Source organism: Schistocerca americana, chromosome 7 (assembly GCF_021461395.2).
Source record: "Schistocerca americana isolate TAMUIC-IGC-003095 chromosome 7, iqSchAmer2.1, whole genome shotgun sequence".
NCBI classification, from domain to species: domain Eukaryota; kingdom Metazoa; phylum Arthropoda; class Insecta; order Orthoptera; family Acrididae; genus Schistocerca; species Schistocerca americana.
Window position 1 is genome coordinate 424,026,499 of NC_060125.1, and position 13,233 is coordinate 424,039,731.

General features: G+C 44.1%; 1 protein-coding gene and 1 pseudogene across 1 annotated transcript in view; one reads left to right on the plus strand and one right to left on the minus strand.

Annotated features, from left to right (window-relative positions):
* The window catches only part of LOC124622978 (bumetanide-sensitive sodium-(potassium)-chloride cotransporter-like), a 591,187-nt gene that overhangs the window by 166,140 nt on the left and 411,814 nt on the right, over positions 1 to 13,233 (plus strand). The window lies entirely within an intron of this gene.
* LOC124623333 lies at positions 5,787 to 5,904 on the minus strand (annotated as a pseudogene).

Below are 13,233 nucleotides of genomic sequence, written 5' to 3' on the forward strand. Positions count from 1 at the left end.
CCGTTTCTATGGAATTACATAACGACATTGTACCGGAGGGCAGATGTGACTATATTGGCATGGAGGATGTTACCAATGGAAATGAAAGAACGAGGTAAGAACTTACAGTGAAATATGTACCATGGTTCTTGAGACGCCCGGCAAACCGGCAAGGCCGGCCGGTGTGGCCGTGCGGTTCTAGGCGCGTCAGTCTGGAACCGCGTGACCGCTACGGTCGCAGGTTCGAATCCTGCCTCGGGCATGGATGTGTGTGATCTCCTTAGGTTAGTTAGGTTTAAGTAGTTCTAAGTTCTAGGGGACTGATGACCACAGATGTTGAGTCCCATAGTGCTCAGAGCCACTTGAATCATTTGAAACCGGCAGGGCAGAACAGGTAATTAGGATTGTGGAAAGGGCCAAATAAGGTTTCGGTCAGGTTCTCTCAAAATTGTAGTTTATTGTAATTTAATAACACCTTTAAACCAAAACGGCACATAGCCAAACCTTTAGAACTACGAGTTTCAAAAAGGCAATTATTTCACGGCTGAAGGCCTCCAAACAAGAAATCTTAAAAATCAACAAAATAAAAACGCAGTTAAAACAGCAAATTAAATAGTTAAAATATACATGGCATCACAGCTAGGCTGGAAAGTCTCAGGGCAAAAGTAAATACAACAAACACATGCAATGTGCAATACAAGCGGCTCAGGGCCACAATTAAATTTGAAAATTTTAAAATATATTACCATAATCTTTCAAGGCAAAGGCCGCAATGTTTTTGCTTAAAGGGTAATTTCAAGAATAAGGTTTCAAGCGACTTAAAGCCCACAATTGATTTACCAAAATTCAAAAATACATAAAGTCCACTAAAACAAGAAATTTTAAGTAATTAGCTATGATAGATTATAAACAGACAATTAAACACCGGTGAGGAGGACAATAAAGAAAACGGCACTCAGAAGCTTCCAGGGAGGCTGGTCTGCCATTGTTCACTTAGGTGAGACAAGTGGTGAGCCCAACTACACTTGATCCGTCGGAACCCAACCAGGGGACATCCACGGACCGACAGACACAACGACTTGCTTGCCACCAATCAGTACACGAGAAGTCAAACACAAAAGGTTACGAACGTGATAAGCCACAATGAAGTATGTGTTAGCTGTCAAAACTAAACACCATGTTGGACAGCGACAACAGGTGAGGAAAGGACGCTGCCTGAAATTATGTTAGTGGCCAGAGCAGGTAACCGGAACACTAACGGCCACAAGGCAGAAAATTCCGCTGGTACACTTGAATTTGAAATACAGTAATGTAGTTAACTTCACCCAATAGGAACACTGCCTGAATTTATGTCAGTGGTGGGGGCAGGTAACCAGAAACTAATTGCCACAAGGCAGAAAATTCCGCTGGTGCACTCTAATTGAAGTCAACCAATATAGTTAATTGCACCGCATTGCGGCAAAATTTCAACAATAGAAACACTCGGTGTTGCTCACAGGAAAACCTCCCCAACAGCGAACGACAGAAACGAACTACATAACATGAATGGACGTGGCTTGGGTAGTTGAAACCACTACTCAACTTTGATGTCCTGGGTTGGTGAACCACGAAGCTCGTAGCGATCGGACAGCTCCACACACGCTCCGACACTGCGCAGGGACCGCCAGCGGACCCAGCCGACTGCACCGCGCGGAGATATCCTCCCTGGTCCGAAGCAACCGACCGACTCCTCGCCGAATGCCGACAACATCTAAAATAGTCGTCAGTGGAAATAACGCCAACTACAGACACAACCTGACAAACACTTGCACGAAGACCTGAACGATACCCAACAGTAACTAAGCACGCACAAAGACAAATCGGGAGTCGATGCGCACACACACACACACACACACACACGCACACACACACACACACACACACACACACAGCCGACTCATGAACGATCGGCGAGCCAAAACGCGTCGTCCAGTAGGACGACCGACTGACGATCCACCAAGACCATGGCCCGGCTCAAGTGATGCGTAGCGGCAATGGTCAGGCGAGCCAGGTCGACAAAGACCTCACAGCTGCTCCAAGGCGACTTCACTAGTGCCGCATTACAACTCCCCTATAGGCAGGTCCGGACTGTTCCCCAGACGCGTTCCAACTGACTAGCACACCGAACTTGCGACCGGAACTGCCTACGACAGACAACGACCGAGAAGTAATAGCAGTTGAGCAAAGATGCTAGAGAGGATATATCAATATAAGCTGCTCACGGTCGGGCAAAGCAGCAACTCAGTGATAGTAGTAATTTGAATTAACGTAATGAGGTGGAAGTACGTTAAAAACAGGGTGTAAAATAGATGATGGCGGGAACACGAGCCACGCACGGCTCAATTCTCAATTTCTCATCTTCATTGTTGCACTTTCTAATACAGATAAAAAAGTCTATGGTTTTGGTCTGATGTATTCTACAGTAGCTTCATTCGAAGCTGAGGAGACAACATTTAAGGCTCTGAAAACAATTTCAGGTGTAAAAACCGAGCAAGCCCCGTTTTCAGTACATTTAAACATTCAGGTTCGAATGAAATTTTTGTACAACTGCTTTGACGAAAAGACGAGGCTACAGTTCAGGTTTAATCGCAGGATGTCATGACGGTGTAAAAATGATTATAAGGTTCCACAGTAAAACCCTAGTGAATATGACTCAGAAAGGCGCACAGGTTTCCCCCTATCGCTGGGGTACTTCATGTGGACCAGGCAGCCATGAATTATTTAAATGGTGTTACTTATCGCTCTTTTATTGCAAGTAAGCAACCTCAGTCTAAGAACAAAAATTTATTCATGGTGTAGTTTGCTACAGTACAGACCCAAATGATGTGAGAGAAGTGAGACTGCAGTGCGATGAGCAGATGGTGTAACGAGTCAACATTGCCCCACACAAGCATTTGTCAACCAGCAGTCACTTCACACTTGTCGCTGATAGCAGTGGCCAAGGGAGACGTTGTGAACCTTAATTATATTCTTGTGATTTACTAAAAAATGCTCTACACAGCTACTTACAACAATATGAAAATGGCAGTTGCAGCACAATGAGCAGCATCTGTCGATGGTGCTACTTTACGTACCACTTGTTAGTCAGTTTGAATGAAATTATAGAAAATGTAGCACTGGATAATCTAAATCTGTCTACTTCAATTGAATGATAATTGCTCCTTCTGGCGTGAGAAAGTAGTTATCAGCATCTTCCACAATCGAAAAGCTTGTGACTCCTCTAAGACAGGGATTCCCAATTGGGCGCAGGGGGAGCGGGGGGGGGGGGGGGTTGAGCCCCCTTGCCAATGTGATGGATTTATTGGGCGGTGAGAGATTTATTGGGGGATACACTCTTTCACTGAAGTGCGGATTGCAGATTATTGTCAAATAAAGTTTTTCAAAAGGAGCAAAAAAATGGCTCTGAGCACTATGGGACTTAACATCTATGGTCATCAGTCCCCCAGAACTTAGAACTACTTAAACCTAACTAACCTAAGGACAGCACACAATACCCAGTCATCACGAGGCAGAGAAAATCCCTGACCCCGCCGGGAATCGAACCCGGGAACCCGGGCAAAAGGAGCAAAAAAATTTATAAGTAAGTAAACAAAATAAATAAACATAGGGAGGCGTGAGATATTCTGGAACAGCAAAGGGGCTATCCAGGTAGAAAAGTCTGGCAACTACTGTTATAAGGTACACCAGGAAAGGCATTACTGGCACAGCAGCAAGTCTGCGTGCAAAAAGTGAAGGATGCTGAAACTTCCCATCACAATAGCAAATGAAGTTATGCTAGACACAAGCCGTTTTTGCTACGGCTGCAGAAGTTTCGAGGAAACTTGCTAATAGATTAAAACTGTGTGTAGCAGCGGGAATCTAATCTGAGACCTTTTCCGTTTGCAAGCATGGCTCTACCGACTAGTGCTCTACGTATCGAGCACGACTAACGTCCTACCCTAACAGCTTCATTTCCGCCAGTACCTCATCTCCTACCTTCCAAATTTCACTGAAGTTCTCTTTTATCTGAGACTACCAAAATATCTGCTATCGGTCATGTAGATCTACATCTACATGGATACTCTGCAAATTACATTTAAGTGCCTGGCAAAGGGTTCATAGAACCACCTTCAAAATTCTCTATTATTCCAATCTCGTATAGCGCGCGGAAAGAACGAGCTCTGATTCCCTTATATTACCGTGGTGATCGTTTCTCCCAATATGGGTCGGTGTTAACAAAATATTTTCGCATTCGGAGGAGAAAGTTGATGATTGGAATTTCGTGAGAAGATTCCGTCGCCAAGAAAAACGCCTTTGCTTTAATGATCTCCATCCCAAACCCTGTATCATTTCAGTGACACTCTCTCCCATATTTCGCGATAATACAAAACATGCTGCCCTTCTTTGAACTTTTTCGATGTATGGTACTCCGTCAGTCCTATCAGGCAAGGATCCCACACCGTGCAGCAGTATTCTAAAAGAGGACAGACAAGCGTAGTGTAGGCAGTCTCCTTAGGAGATCTGTTACATTTTCTAAGCTTCCTGTCAATAAAACACCGTCTTTGGTTAGCCTTCCCCACAACATTTTCTGTGTGTTCCTTCCAATTTAAGTTGCTCGTAATTGTATTTACTAGATTTAGTTGAATTTACGGCCTTTGGATTTGACTGATTTATCGTGTAATTGAAGTTTAACGGATTCCTTTTAGCACTCATGTGGATGACCTCACACTTTTCATTATTTAGGATCAACTGCCATTTCTCGCACCTTACAGGTACCTTTTCGAAATCCTTTTGCAGTCTGTTTTGATCTTCTGATGACTTTATTAGTCGGTAAACGACAGTGTCATCTGCAAACAACCTAAGACAGCTGCTCAGATTGTCTCCCAAATCGTTTATACAGATAAGGAACAGCAAAGGGCCTATAGCACCACCTTGGAGAACGCCAGAAATCACCTCTGTTTTACTCGATAACCTTCCCTCAATTACAACACATAACTGAGACGATATTCCATAAGCACGCAATTTCACTATAAGCCGCTTGTGTGGTACAGTGACAAAAGCCTTCTGAAAATCCAGAAATACGGAATCTATCTGAAATCCCTGGTCAATAGCATTCAACACTTCAAGCGAATAAAGAGCTAGTTGTGTTTCACAAGAACGATGTTTTCTAATCCATATTGACTGTGTGTCAATAGAATGTTTCCTTCGAGGTAATTCATAATGTTCGAACACAATGTATGTTCCATAATCCTGCTGCATATCGACGTTAATGATATGGGACTGTAATTAAGTGGATTACTCCTACTACCTTCCTTGATACACTGCAGAGTATTTTTAACAGAAATTACCACTGTCCATCAGCTTTTGATATCCGTGAATGTATAAGCAGTGAACTGAAATTATAAGAATCGCACATACTGGGAATACAGTTGAAATTGTTTAGTAGTGTTATATGCAATGCAAAATGGAGACAATAAAAAATTTAGCAGAATGCCGGACGCACCAGTGATGTAATTATGTAATTATGCAGCATGATGGGCGTAGTGTCAGGACTCGTAATATATATATAACTTGTCTTTAGAATGTTTGCACTCCGTCTTCGGGCCACGAGTGGTCTACCGGGACCATCCGACCGCCGCGTCATCCTCAGTGGAGGATGCGTATAGAAGGGCCGTGGGATCAGCACACCGCTCTCCCGGTCGTTATGATGGTGTTCTTGACCGAAGCCGCTACTATTCGGTCGAGTAGCTCCTCAATTGGCATCACGAGGCTGAGTGCACCCCGGAAAATGGCAACAGCGCATGGTGGCCTGAATGGTCACCCATCCAAGTGCCGACCACGCCCGACAGCGCTTAACTTCGGTGATCTCACGGGAACCGATGTAACCACTGCGGCAAGGCTGTTGCCTCTTTAGAATGTTTAAAGGATGAAATTCATTGAGCGTTATGTCGCTATGGGAATGTCGTATGGAGATTGGAAGTAAGTCATTTGGTCAGATGAGTCTTGTTTTACACTTTTTCCAGCTTCTGGCCGAATTTACGTTCCAAGAGTGGACCATGGGGGAGCGGGGGACGGAAGGTGATGATTCGGGCGGCCATATCGTGGTATTCCATGGGTGCCGTGGTTACTCCGCCAGGTCGCATTACTGCCAGGAATTATGTGACCTTTTTTGCTGATCACGTCCAATGCAATGTTTGTTCCGCAATAGTGGTGATGCTGCGTTCCAAGACGACAGGGCCCCTGTTTACACAACTCACGTCGTCCAAGATTGATTTTCTGAGCACGAGGATGAGTTATCGGATCTCCTCCGCCAAAGGTTAGCGCGGCTGCCCCCGTCGGAGGTTCGACTCCTCCCTCGGGCATGGGTGTGCGTGTTGTCCTTAGTGTAAGTTAGTTTAAGTTAGATTACGTAGTGTGTAAGTCCAGGGACCGGTGACCTCAGCAATTTGGTCCCATAGTCCTTACCACAAATTTCCAAAATTTTTCCTCCGCCAACCCCTGTCACGAAGCCGCAGTACTGTTGAGCCTTTGTGATATACTTTGGGCAGAAAGGAGATAGTTCTCCACCTCCATCATCGTTACCACTACTTTGCAGCAAGGATGGTGTAAGATTCCCTTGAAAACCATACAGAGCCCGTATTCATCCACTCCGAGACGACTAGAAGCTGTATTGAACGTTTCCTACACCGTATCAATCATGGTAATGTATTGTATTTTCGGCATTTCCAAATTTTTGCCCACACTCTCTATAGTACTGTTAGACGGTTTCAACTATAAAGAGTTATCATTATAAACATCCAGTACCTTGTTACGAAACTAACGCATGAATTCGTCATCAGAAACGCACTGTGGTCATTTAATAGGCAAGTAACAAATGTAGTCACGATATTTGTGAATAAAAGAGCATTTTCAATGGTCCACATGCTACAATTTGGCAAAAGTCAAAGTTCATTAAAGATGTCTCACAAGGTAACATCACCAACTGGACATCTTATTTTAGGGAGAAAAAAGAACACTTCCAAGATGTGAACCCCAGCAATCGACTCCGTAGGAAAGTTGGGGCCATAGTACTGATAGTACGCAGTTATGACCTTATGAAAGTACAGCAATTAATCATAGGGCGCACTATTTGTCACTCGCTCTGTTCCACTGTAGCCTCTGGATGCCCGAGCGCCATACAGTGGAATGACAATCATAGCCCAACTACTCGCGGAATATTGAGCGTGACGCGTTTTGAAACCTTATTCCAAAGCAGTTTCTACGCGAAAACAGTACATAATATAAGTGCGTAATATGTCAACCTCATGCACATACAGTAGTAGAAATAAGTATAAAATCATGGATATTTGCAGGAAAATTAACATCGTCGGTTGGAATAGTTGTGTACAGTGTATATGGAATAGTATAGAATCAAGTATATCGACAATGCAGTCTAATGGTATCGCATTTGATGTCGGTAGTCCAATATACAACAAGACATCAACGATTCAGTTGGTAGATGGCGAAACTCGGCATAAAGTCAGTCGGCTCCGTGCGGTGTTAGGGTGTGCTTACGTTCCTTTATTGCAGATAGGAAAGAGTCATTGACAGTGGATGTTGCGTACATAAAACACGATTGTGACCATGTCACGCGGAAAACAATTATCACGTGATGAAAAAGCAAAAACTGGTACTTACTGGGAAATAGCACAGTCTAATCGTGAAATCGCAAAGAAGTTGAACCGTTCAAGTACAGTGATTGATAATTTCGTTAGATTGGGGGCACGATGTGGACACAACGTAAAATATAGGCAAAGCAGGAAATTATCTGAGGCACAGAAAGGATTACTTTTGCGCAAAGCAAGGGCCGCAAATCGTTATTCTTCTTAACTTGTCGCTGATTTACAGTTGTCAGTAACTGCCTGACGTGTACGACAGATTTTGTCACATGACGGCAGAAAATTGCGTCAACATCCAAACATAAACAGGCTGGACTGGAATTTGCCGAAAAACACATGTCACGGACTTCAGAATGGGATAAAGTGATCTTCGGTTATAAAAAGTTTAATTTAGATGGGCACGATTGATTTCAGTGTTATTGGCATGCTCAGAGAACAGGTAAGAATGAGCAGAAATTTTGATGGTGGAAGTGTTATGATTTTTCCAGACTTCTGCGCTAAAGGTAAATCAACGTATTGCTCGGCCGAACATTAGAATGAACTCTAACAGGTACACTGAGGTGTTAGAAACAGAACTGATTACAATGTATAAGGACCCAGGGGACGAAAGTCTAATGTTCAAAAAGATAATGCACCTGTGTCTGGTTTTGTTAGAACCAAATTGTGGTTTGGAGATTAAAATATCGATGCCTTGCCATGGCCTGCATGTAGCCCGGATTTGAACCCCATGGAAAACCTTTGTGGAATACTTGCAAAGCGTGTTTGTCGCAATGGAAGGCAACTTGAGGCCGTATGTGAGCTGAAAAGAGCAATACGAGAAGAATGGCGGACAATTTCACTGGAAGAACTACAAACCCCAACAAAATCAATGCCGAAGAGAATTTTTGAAGAAATTAGGAAGAACGGAGTTTGGACAAAGTACTAATAACACAACAGGACAAGGAGTGCCTTTATACTAGTTTCCATCCAGGAAATGCAAATGCCTTATTTTTTTGCTTTGTTATGAAGGAAACTTTGTAATTTCGTCATGACTGTTTATATGTTATATGTGTCTAGTGCTTCCATAGTAAATTCGATACACGTATGCTTCCGATATTGTGTTATTACGTTCGTGGAACCCTGCCTTTTTACTGATTCCCACTACTGTATACCTTCACTATCATTTTAACGACATTCTCATATTGATATTTTGCAGTTATATATACGCCTCAAAACCACAATTAATAAAGATAGTAAGTGAAGAATAATTAAGAACATAATAATTTTGGATTTATAGCTTAATAATGACAAGCACATTGAAGGACAGCGCATCCTTTGCAAATGTACACTGATGCTCATAAATTAAGGATAATGCTGATACATAGTGAAACAACGCTCTGGTGGGTGGTTTGCGGGTTTAAATCACGGTGGCGCTAGCAGCAGTCCACATACGCAGAGGTGTGTTGGCGCATGTCAGAGTACGGTGCAGCGAGTAAGTGTGCGGACGTTTTCAGACGTGCTAATGGTGACTGTGTGTTGAAAATGGCTCAAAGAACACATATTGATGACGTTATGAGGGGTAGAATACTAGGCGACTGGAGGCTGGTCAGACACAGCAGGTCGTAGCACGGGCCCACCGTGTGCCAAAAAGTGTCATCTCAAGATTATGGCAATGATTCCAGCAGACAGGAAACGTGTCCAGGCGCTACAGTACGGGACGTCCACAGTGTACAACACCACAAGAAGACCGATATCTCACCATCAGTGCCCGCAGACGGCCACGGAGTACTGGAGGTAGACTTGCTCGCTACCTTACCACAGCCACTGGAACAGTTGTCTCCAGACACATAGTCTACAGACGACTGAACAGACATAGTTTATTCACCAGGAGACCTGCAAGGTGCATTCCACTGACCCCTGGTCACAGGAGGGCCCGTAAAGCCTGGTGTCAAGAAAACAGTACATGGTAATTGGAACAGTGGTTCCAGGTTATGTTCACGGACAAGTCCAGGTATAGCCTGAACAGAGATTCTCACCGGGGTTTCATCTGGCGTGAACCAGGAACCAGAGACCAACCCCTTAATGTCCTTGAAAGGGACCTGTATGGAAGTCGTAGTTAGATGGTGTGGGTGGGATTATGATTGATGCACGTACACCCCTGCATGTCTTTGACAGCGGAACTGTAACAGGTCAGGTGTATCGGGACGTCATTTTGCACCAGTATGTCCGCCTTTTTATGGGTGCAGTGCGTCCCACCTTCCTCCTGATGTGTGATAACGCACGGCCCCACCGAGCTGCCATCGTGGAGGAGTACCTTGAAAGAGAAGATATCAGGCGAATGGAGTGGCCTGCCTGTCCTCCAGACCTAAACCCCATCGAGCACGACTGGGATGCTCTCGGTCGACGTATCGCTGCACGTCTTCAAACCCGTAGGATGCTTCAGGAGCTCCGACAGGCACTGGTGCAAGAATGGGAGGCTATACCTCAGCAGCTACTCGACCACCTAATCCAGAGTATGCCAACCCGTTGTGCGGCCTGTGTATGTGTGCATGGTGATCATATCCCATATTGATGTCGGGGTACATGCACAGGAAGCAGTGGCGTTTTGTAGCACATGTGTTTCGGGACGGTTTTCTCAACTATCACCAATACCGTGGACTTACAGATCTGTGCCGTGTGTGTTTCCTATATGCCTACGCTATTAGTGCCAGTTCTGTATAGTGCCACGTTGTGTGGCACCACATTCTGCAATTATCCTTAATTTATGAGCATGAGTGTACTTCAACAGGGCCAGCATTGAAATCCAAAGAAAATAAGGCCAACAGCGATAGCTGAAGTAGCGATAACTGAATAACGCTACGCTACTTCTTAACGGCACCCCAATTCATTTCATTCATTAATGCTGCATTTGGTTACTGCAACATAAAAATATCCGAAGCAAAAAGATGTCTGGCACCAGCTACAGCTTAGAAACCGCGCTTTTGGACACAACGATCAAAGTATGTTACGAATGTGAAAACAGTATTTCACAAACCTGTCACTCACTCCATTGCACAGTACTTATCGCACGCGCATTAAGTGGCTGCAGTGGAGCGGTGCGAGTGACAAACAATTGGTATGCGCGACTGCTGAAAATTTACTTGGCATGATTCTGTTGTAAACCCAAAATTATCAGGTTCTTAATTATTCTTCACTTACTTTCGTTTATTAACTACGTGCTATGAGAATTATGGTCCAAATTTTCGCGTGGTATCGATTCCTAGGGCTGGAATCTAGAGATTGTGCTCTTTTCTCCTTAAAATATTAGGTCGAGTCGGTGACGTTTCCCTGTCAGTGAGAGCGGGTGACGATGGGACGCGCAGGCTGCATAGCAACGTTCGACGCGACCACAGAGTATGTATATGCATGGAGTGAGCGTAGCCTACTCCGTATGTTCTCAACATCGAACGGGTCTAGTCGTGTCATTCTGGGACACCGCTGCTTGTATGTAATTTGTGGAAGTAGCGAAACTTGAATATTATTCGCATTCGACTTGTTTTATGTGCGTTTCTGCACGTTTGATTTTTAGTAACAGCTATGGTGCTGTATTGTCGTTGTTACGGACGTAAAGAGAAGTATGTGAAAGCAGAATCAATAACTTTTCATGGTTATGTCTGTGGTGTCACCGCCAGACACCACACTTGCTAGGTGGTAGCTTAAATCGGCCGCGGTCCATTTAGTACATGTCGGACCCGCGTGTCGCCACTGTGTGATCGCAGACCTAGCGCCACCACAAGGCAGGTCTCGATATACGATAGAGCACTCGCCCCAGTTGTACGGACGACATTGCTAGCGACTATACGGACAAAGCCTTCCTCTCATTTGCCGAGAGACAGTTAGAATAGCCTTCTGCTAAGTCCATGGCTACGACCTAGCAAGGCGCCAATTGTAACAATGCATGTATCTTACGAGTCTCATTTGTATAGCCAAGAGAGATGTATCACAAGGAGTAAATAAAGTTAAGTATATTCCAAAGCTACGTATTTTCTTGATAGCAGTCATAACGTATCTTGTTCCAGACTTGACGCCAGTCGGCGTGTGTGTACGCGTGCCTTTCTTTCGGCTACTTCAGTGTGGCGTAACAGTCTTGTTACGTCACACCAATGTCTTGTATTATAGAGATAATTTTTGCGATTTTATGGCCACGTGTTTACGAGACGAGTGTTACATAAATTTGGAAGTATAAGCGAACTGCCAGTCAGTGCGTACATATTGCTGATATGTTCATAGGCAGATAAAATTTGTGCTTGACAGTCGGATTATTTTCTCCAATTTCTCGCCGCGCGGGATTAGCCGAGCGGTCTAGGGCGGTGCAGTCATGGACTGTGCGGCTGGTCCCGGTGGAGGCTCCAGTCCTCACTCGGGCATGGGTGTGCGTGTTTGTCCTTAAGATAATTTAGGTTAAGTAGTGTGTAAGCTTCGGGACTGATGACCTTAGCTGTTAAGTCCCATAAGATTTCGTCCATATTTGAACATTTTTTTCCAATTTCTCAGACTCTTGTATGTGTCTAAGTATTCCTGCGTGAGTCAATTTCTTATTCAGTGTCATTGTAACTCGATTAATTAGAATGAATTCGACAACACGAATCAGTGCAATAGAAAACCCCAAAAAAGAATATTGTTGGCTGGCACTTCTTTGGTTTCTCCAACATTCGAGCATTGCTGTATTTTTTAATTTTTTGTATGTACTGTATGGTTACACATCTCTGACGATGTAGCGAAAAAATGGTAATGGTGTAGATATTTTACTTGTCTGTAAAAAGTAGAAGGATGATAATAATGAACAAGCAGATGGTGCAAACCGCCTACCGTATTTGCTATAACAGTTTCATAGTTCCAAATGCATTATTTTTTGGTGACACTTCCACGCAGTCTACAAAATGGCTCTGAGCACTATGGGACTTAACTACTGAGGTCATCAGTCCCCTAGAACTTAGAACTACTTAAACCTAACTAGCCTAAGGACATCACACACATCCATGCCCGAGGCAGGATTCGAACCTGTTACCGTAGCGGTCGTGCTGTTCCAGACTGAAGAGCCTAGAACCGCTCGGCCACACCGGCCGTCACACGCAGTCTACAGAATCATTGTAAAGTAGTTAGCTGGAACAGAGATTTGGCAATATGAACAAGTGCGATAGAAAACTTACGAAAAATGTTGGCTGTCATTTCTTGTTCCGTTGCCGAAAAAACGTAAATCAAGTGAATCCTGCTATCAAACTGTTAAGATGTCTGTAAAACGCATATACAAAGTTTTACGGTAATTCTGAAGGATCCCGGGGGAACTGACTGTAAGGGAATTCGTCACAAGGCATTCGTGCGACCCATAACAGAATATTGCTATACGGGCTAAAATGCCCCGTCAAAAAATAACATTAGTTGAGTGCAGGAGATGTTGTGTGTGTGTGTGTGTGTTGGGGTTTATGGGCGCTCAACATCGAGGTCATCAGCGCCCTGACACACAGTAAAAGGAACGAATTTGGAGAGACCTAATAAAACTGAAAAACACACTCAAAGCAGGAAAAGAGGGAAAATACGACCTGAGAAGGTAAAACCTAAG